Consider the following 6,457-nt stretch of genomic DNA (forward strand, 5'->3'; position numbering starts at 1 on the left):
GACCCCCGCACTGAGCTCCTCCGTCCCCCACCTAGACACCCCCACTTGATTTCTACCCACACGCCAGGAAAGAGCACACTTTCCTCCTGGCATCCGCCCCCTCTTTATGCCTAAAACATCCCCTGGGGAGGAGCGACCCCTTTTCTCTCGCAAAGAGACACTGGTTCCCTAATGCGAGGGCGCCAACCTCCATCCCCCCACCACATACACGCACACTCGAGTCCTTTCTCCTCCCCCAGTCCCCTAAGAACAAGGCGCGCGCGCCCACACACACACACACACACGCACGCACACACACAACCAGCGGGCGTTCCTTTGAGAGAGCAACCAAGAACCCCAGCAAAGCCAAAGAAACATCGAAGAGCCAGGGGGAAGATGGGTCAAGGGAGGTAGACAGGGGCGTCGAGTCTCCGAGAAACTGAATAATTCCAGGATCCAGGGGGGGTGAGTCAACAACAATGACATTCAAAGGCAACAATTGCACTTGGGCTTTGTATCACGGGGTACGGTACCTTTGGCTAATTGTCACCAGGCAGAACAGAGGGCTCCGGGAGTACTTCTTCAGTAGCGGGCGATCCTGGATGGAGTCTTCTTTGTGGCCAGTTTCCCGGGATCCAGTAGTATTTGCACTCCCCCTACCTGTCTGCGCCTAAGGGGCTGGGGGCTTTAAGGCAAAAGTGTGAAGCTTTAGCCCAAAGTGAGACTATTTCCTGGATTTAGGAGTCGGTTAATTCTCTGTACCTCAGAACTCTGCGAGCCTTTGGTGTCGAACAGGTTAAGCAGGGTGATTAAGGAGCTGGGGGTGGGGAGAGGGGGATAGAGGTAGAGGAAAGAGAGGTATGGGACTGGGAGAGATGCCGCACTTGCTACCAAAAGAAGAAGAAGAAGAAAAAAAATCTGCTTTGGCTACTGAGCATGCCCAGTCCCTAGCTCAAGCCCTATAAGGGAGGCATTGTGTGCGTTCCACTTCTCCGGGCTTTGGTGGTGACCAGGAGGAGACTTTGGTTAGGGAGGGTGGTGGTGAATGGGAGACTTTAGGGGAAAGGAAGCAAGGTTTAAAGCTTTGGGGCTGTGCAGAAGGGTTTGTGAAGAGACCCTCGGGATACCTCCGAGAGACAGGAAAGGAGACAAAATGGTCTAAGAAAAGTCACTTCAGTAGCCCCTTCACTGTCATGTCTGTACTAAAGAGACTCTTGCAGTTGCATCTCAAACATCCATCCAGAGTCCGCAAATCGCGCGTGTGGATAGTCTAGGGCAGGCCCCTTTCTTCTACCCATTTGTTAGTGTTTCCAACAGAGAGTAGGAATATCCCCAGGAAGAGCTAATGTTCAAACCAGTTTCGTGCAGATTGGTAATTGAGTCCTTATGTTTGATAAGAAAGCAAATCTAACTCTGTTGGCTATCTTGTCTGTATTTCAAATACCTTGTTTTCCTAACAAGAAATGGCTGAATCTGTCCTTTAGCTCCCTTCCCCCCTAACCTTGCAGTTTTGTAAGGCTTGTCAAAGAAAAACAACTCTTTTTCTTTACTTTGTGTCTGTGGGAATAAACTGGCTTTAGGTAAATAGAGCTAAGTTATAAGTGGGAAGTATTTCCCAAGGACTCCTAGTAGTCCATTCTTTCACACATTTCAGGTAGTACTGCAGGGCCCATTTATTAAGGATCTAATCCACTTATTCAAATTCCAGCAGCTCTATCTACTACAGGGATAGCCAGTACCCAGAAATGCTTTTACTTAGAAATGAAAAACTCTTTTAAGCTAAAACTAGCAAGAGCTTTGAAACCAGAATTTGGCTGTCTGCCTGAACTCCTACAGTTAAACATTTACCATAATTGGTTGATGTTTAAAGGCCTCAAATTGAGGCAAAAAAATCCAATGAGCAAAGGATTTATTACATTATTTGTGAATACTGCCTTACCTTCTATATCATTTGTATTATCTATTCATATAGTTATTTTTTTTTAATTTTTGTCATTTCATGAGGCTGCCTTTAGGTTATAATCTTGCAAATGTTTTCTGGACACAGTATTAATACAGAGATGCACATACATTATTTAAATCAATATTTAAATAGATATGTGTATATAGGCATATTTCTTTGTGACCTTGGTGAATATTGTATCTTTTATAAAGAACCCTTTCTTCACCTCCACTCTCATTGCTCTTAAAATTTTCATCTTTCTCTTTTAAAATCAACCTAGAGGCAGAAATTGAGTGGGGAGCAATGGTAAAATTTTCTATATTTAATGAGGAACCCATTATGAAATAACATTGCTTAAGGAAACATGAAAGAATATGTCCATAACAACATATGTAATTGTGCAACTCCTCTTGGTAAGATGAAATATGCTTCCTTCATAGGTAACAGCTGCAGTACATTGAAAAATCCCTTTACTGTTGTACATTTGAATAATACAGACCCTGCTAATTAAGAACTCACATTTGTACTATATTGTACAATGAAATGTGAAAATGGTAATGGATACCAAAACAAGTTGGCATTCATTCTAAATGCAAAGGTTTCAGGAAGCTACAATATATTTTATTAGGATAGGTGAATTGTTTGTCCTTTAGTATAAATGTTAACAAGATTCAATAGGATGAGCCAAACATTTTTTACCTGAAACTATAATGCACATTCCAACTATATCATAGCTGAAAAGGCCAGGTTTGGACAGTAAATATCAGATGATTTAAATGTTTATCAACTTTAAAAACTTTTGAGAGTTGACTATATTTGATTGCAATAACTGTGGAATGTTCTCCATATGGATCTGGAGACAAAAATCTGAAAAAAGTACACCTAGAATATCAATACATTAAAGTTAATAATAGTGCTAATAACCTGATTAATATTGAATCATTAAAATGAATGCTTTAATTTGCTGCTTAAATGTGATAAAGTGGGCACTCAAAGAATAATATAGAAGTAACAGCTTCCATGCCTTTTGTTTCTTTTGCATTCAGAGTAATTTTTAAAAAACCAACCCTTTAGTCCTGCAGTCTCCTTTCTATCTTAGAGCTACACGTGATATCCATAGGACAACAGTAAACTTAGGGAAATTGCTAGCTTAAGAAAAGGAAGGTAAATATATAAATAAATAGAAGTGTTAAGAAAACTTCAGCACTATTTATGGAGATCAAAAGGAAAACAAAGTTGGTGTTCTAAAATGCATGGATGCAAATATGGTGAGCCAGATTTGTAATAGCTTCAGTTTTTCTGCCTGTTCCACTGCCCTTAACCTTGGCTTTGAAAGGAGTAGACCTGGAACCACAGTACTATGCTGATGCCCTGTGTCTCTCTCCTTCAGGGCAAATAAAGAACTGCACCAGGAATTTCACCAAGCTTCTGGACAGCCTTAATTCCAAAGGCAGCTCTAGTAAATCAAACACTAACAACAAAAAATAACTCCGACAAAATGTGGCCCTAGTCAGTGGTCTTTCACTTTCATTGTATTTTTCATTTACTCTACCTTATCCTGCTGCTGCTTAAAATCAAATTAGCCTTAATATTGGTATCCAGGTATCACAGATTATTCAGTGTATCTTAATTCAAAAATTTATTTATACTCTGAAATTTAAAATAATTACAAACTTGGCATATCTCTAAGTGGAATACAAAACAAGCTCTTAGGATGTTAATATATCTTCTTCAAAGATGTTTCTATGATCAAATGAATTTAGGAGACCCTGATAAAGCTAAGCATTTTTTTTTAATTTTGGGAATTCAATTGTATTGAAAATGAATTCTGACTTAGAAGGGAAAAGGGCTAGGTAGAGCATGTCCAATTTCTCATACTTATTTGACAATGTAATCCTTTTTCAGATATACTTTCAGAACCCTTGTACTAATTGCTCATTTTTTTTTGCAAATTTTATGGAACTTAGAAGCTGAAAAGTAGCTTTCAGATCATAATCTAATTCATACCGTAGTCGCTACTATCTATTGAGTGCCGCTTCTTCTTAGTCATGTTGTCCCAAAACATCATTTTGTTCTATGAACAATACTAAAAGAGTGAGATTCTTCTTAAAAAAACAAAGTTCAGGGAAGTTAAGTGATTTGCCCAAGTTCACACAGTGAGTAAGTGACAGTCAAGATTTGACCCCAGGTTTTTGAGATTTTCCTGAAACTGTACTATTCCTTGCCCACAGAGGATTCAAAGCACTTTTAATTTTGAAAGCTGAATAGATAAACCAAGCTTAAAGAATAAACCAATAAAGGACCTGAACATAAGTTGTGCACTACAGGCACTACAGGGTCTCTTAAGTCAGCTGATTTTACCCTTCCCCAATAGTGGGCTTATTCCATTCACCCTGCTCTTTCAATTTTTATACCTGAGTTGGTTCTGAACCTGTAATGATATCTCAAGTGTCTCCTTTGCTACTGCCAAATGCAGCCATGAAGCCCAGCTTGTGTAGCTCAGTGGTTGAACGTCGACCTAGGAACCAGAAGGTTGCAGTTTGATTCCTGGTCAAGGCATATGCCTGGAATGTAGGCTCCATCTCTGATCCCAAGGATGGGGCAGACTATCAATGTTTGTCTCTCGTCATTGATGTTTCTATCTCTCCCTCTCCCTTCCTCTGTGAAATCAATAAAAATATATTAAAAAATTAAAAAATAAAGCATTAAGATTCATCCCTACAGTTATTCCAGAGTTAATATTGTATCTGGTAACCTGGTTTTTTGTTTGTTTGATTGTTTTGTTTTTCAGAACCTAAGAGGTCAGCTGTTAATGTATTAAGGTCTGAGTACTCCAGGCATTGGTTGATTTTTCACAGGATATTCCATTCACAAATTCTTTCTGGAGGATTAATAAAAACGAATATGCTAATTTGAAAGATCTTTGTAATTTTAGCTTAGTGAGTACTTGTTTATATGGCTCACTAGTACCACTTTGTATTCGTTAGAATATCATTTTTCTTAGCCACAGATGCAGACATAATAGTATCTGTTCTGTTTACCCATTTCTTTCTGAGTATTTTCTAACTTGAAGAAATCTCATCTTTCTAACATCAGAAATTAAGACCTAGAAACAAGCACAACTGCCCTCAGACAACAAACAGATAATAAATATCGTGAAGTAAAAAATAGGGAGTTAATAGCCAGACAATCTACTGTGAGAATTATTCCCATGGGCTGTACAAGTTCCATAACACCAACCAGAGCTTTGTCAGAAAGACAGAACGTTGATGAGAATCCTTCCATTTTTACCATGCTCAATTCTATCTGGGAACCAGAATACCGTCACCAGCCAGAAAAACATGTTTTCATTTTGCAAAAATATTGAGGGTCATTTTTCCCAATGCTTTTATGCTTTTATTAGAGTATTATTTTTCCTTAGAAATTTAAACTTAAACTTTTCCTTCAAAATTGGTCTCAGTTAAAGCCCTTTCCTTTTTGTTTCGGTGGTTACTTTTGTAAATTCAAAACGTGGTCAAAATCAGGAGCACAAAGCAAGGCAGAAAAGGCATAATATGAATATCTGAGTTATGGTGTGACTGTATCACAATCACTATATCAAAAATAAAATTTATCTTTTTCTGAGGCTCAAAGGGTAAAGTCAGAGGAAAGCATAACATCTATGTGAGCCAGTGTTATTTGTCTGTGATTGGCTATCTTCTTTTTCATTTCAAAATTGAAGCTTGTATTTCCCCAATCTGACTCAAATTGAGTAATGCCTACCCAGATAAAGTCTTCTTGAGAAAATGGTCCTTAGTTACGTGCCTAGGGATCATGTCATTTCTGAGAATTCCTGCTATATCTGTAATGTGCATAGTATTGTTGCTTAGTCACAGAATTTCAGGGTTTAAAGGGACCTTAATATTCTTATGGTTTAACCATTCCCAATCAAGCTGAACTCCTTATCAGAATAACACTCAATGCTTGAATATACTCAATGATGGGGAGCTCACTGACTGTAGAAGCTCCACTGAATCATATAGAAAATTAATTACAAAGTTTTTGAAATCTTTGCTGTATTGTAAATGTGAAAGGAAGATAAAATTAGATCAATGGGAATTTTAAAAAGCATGAAATTTGCAACCAGATGACTTGGGGTGAAATTCTTGCTTCACTATTTAATAATTCTATGATTTAGGTCAGTTAACTTTACTGAGCATTCACTGCCTCAGCTGTAAAATGGGTATGGCAAACTCAGTCTCCCTGAGTTTTATGAGGATTAACTAAGATGTTTACAAAATGCCTAGAATAGTGCTTTTCTGTCACAGGACTATTTTCTCTTCTTCATTGGTAGAATAAACTACTTAGACAAAAAACATAGTATATAGACTATATATTTGTTTTCTACTCTAGTCTATCAAAGGATGATGAGTAGAAGAATGTTATGGGATTGTTTCTTTTTTTGTTTATTTCTAATTATTTCAAAAGCTAGAAACTCTTATGTAAAAATAAATTCATTTGTGCTTATACTTCCTGTTATCTTTTAGTTTTCTATTT

General features: G+C 37.9%; 1 protein-coding gene across 1 annotated transcript in view; it reads right to left on the reverse strand.

Annotated features, from left to right (window-relative positions):
* Window positions 1–857, reverse strand: part of SLITRK4 (SLIT and NTRK like family member 4) — a 7,849-nt gene extending 6,992 nt beyond the window's left edge. The window contains exon 1 of the mRNA XM_006773834.1: window positions 513–857. The gene's annotated coding sequence lies outside the window, so the exon portion shown is untranslated. The remainder of the gene's footprint in view (window positions 1–512) is intronic.
* Window positions 858–6,457: the final 5,600 nt, after the last annotated feature.

This window comes from Myotis davidii, unplaced genomic scaffold (genome assembly GCF_000327345.1).
Source record: "Myotis davidii unplaced genomic scaffold, ASM32734v1 scaffold587, whole genome shotgun sequence".
NCBI classification, from domain to species: domain Eukaryota; kingdom Metazoa; phylum Chordata; class Mammalia; order Chiroptera; family Vespertilionidae; genus Myotis; species Myotis davidii.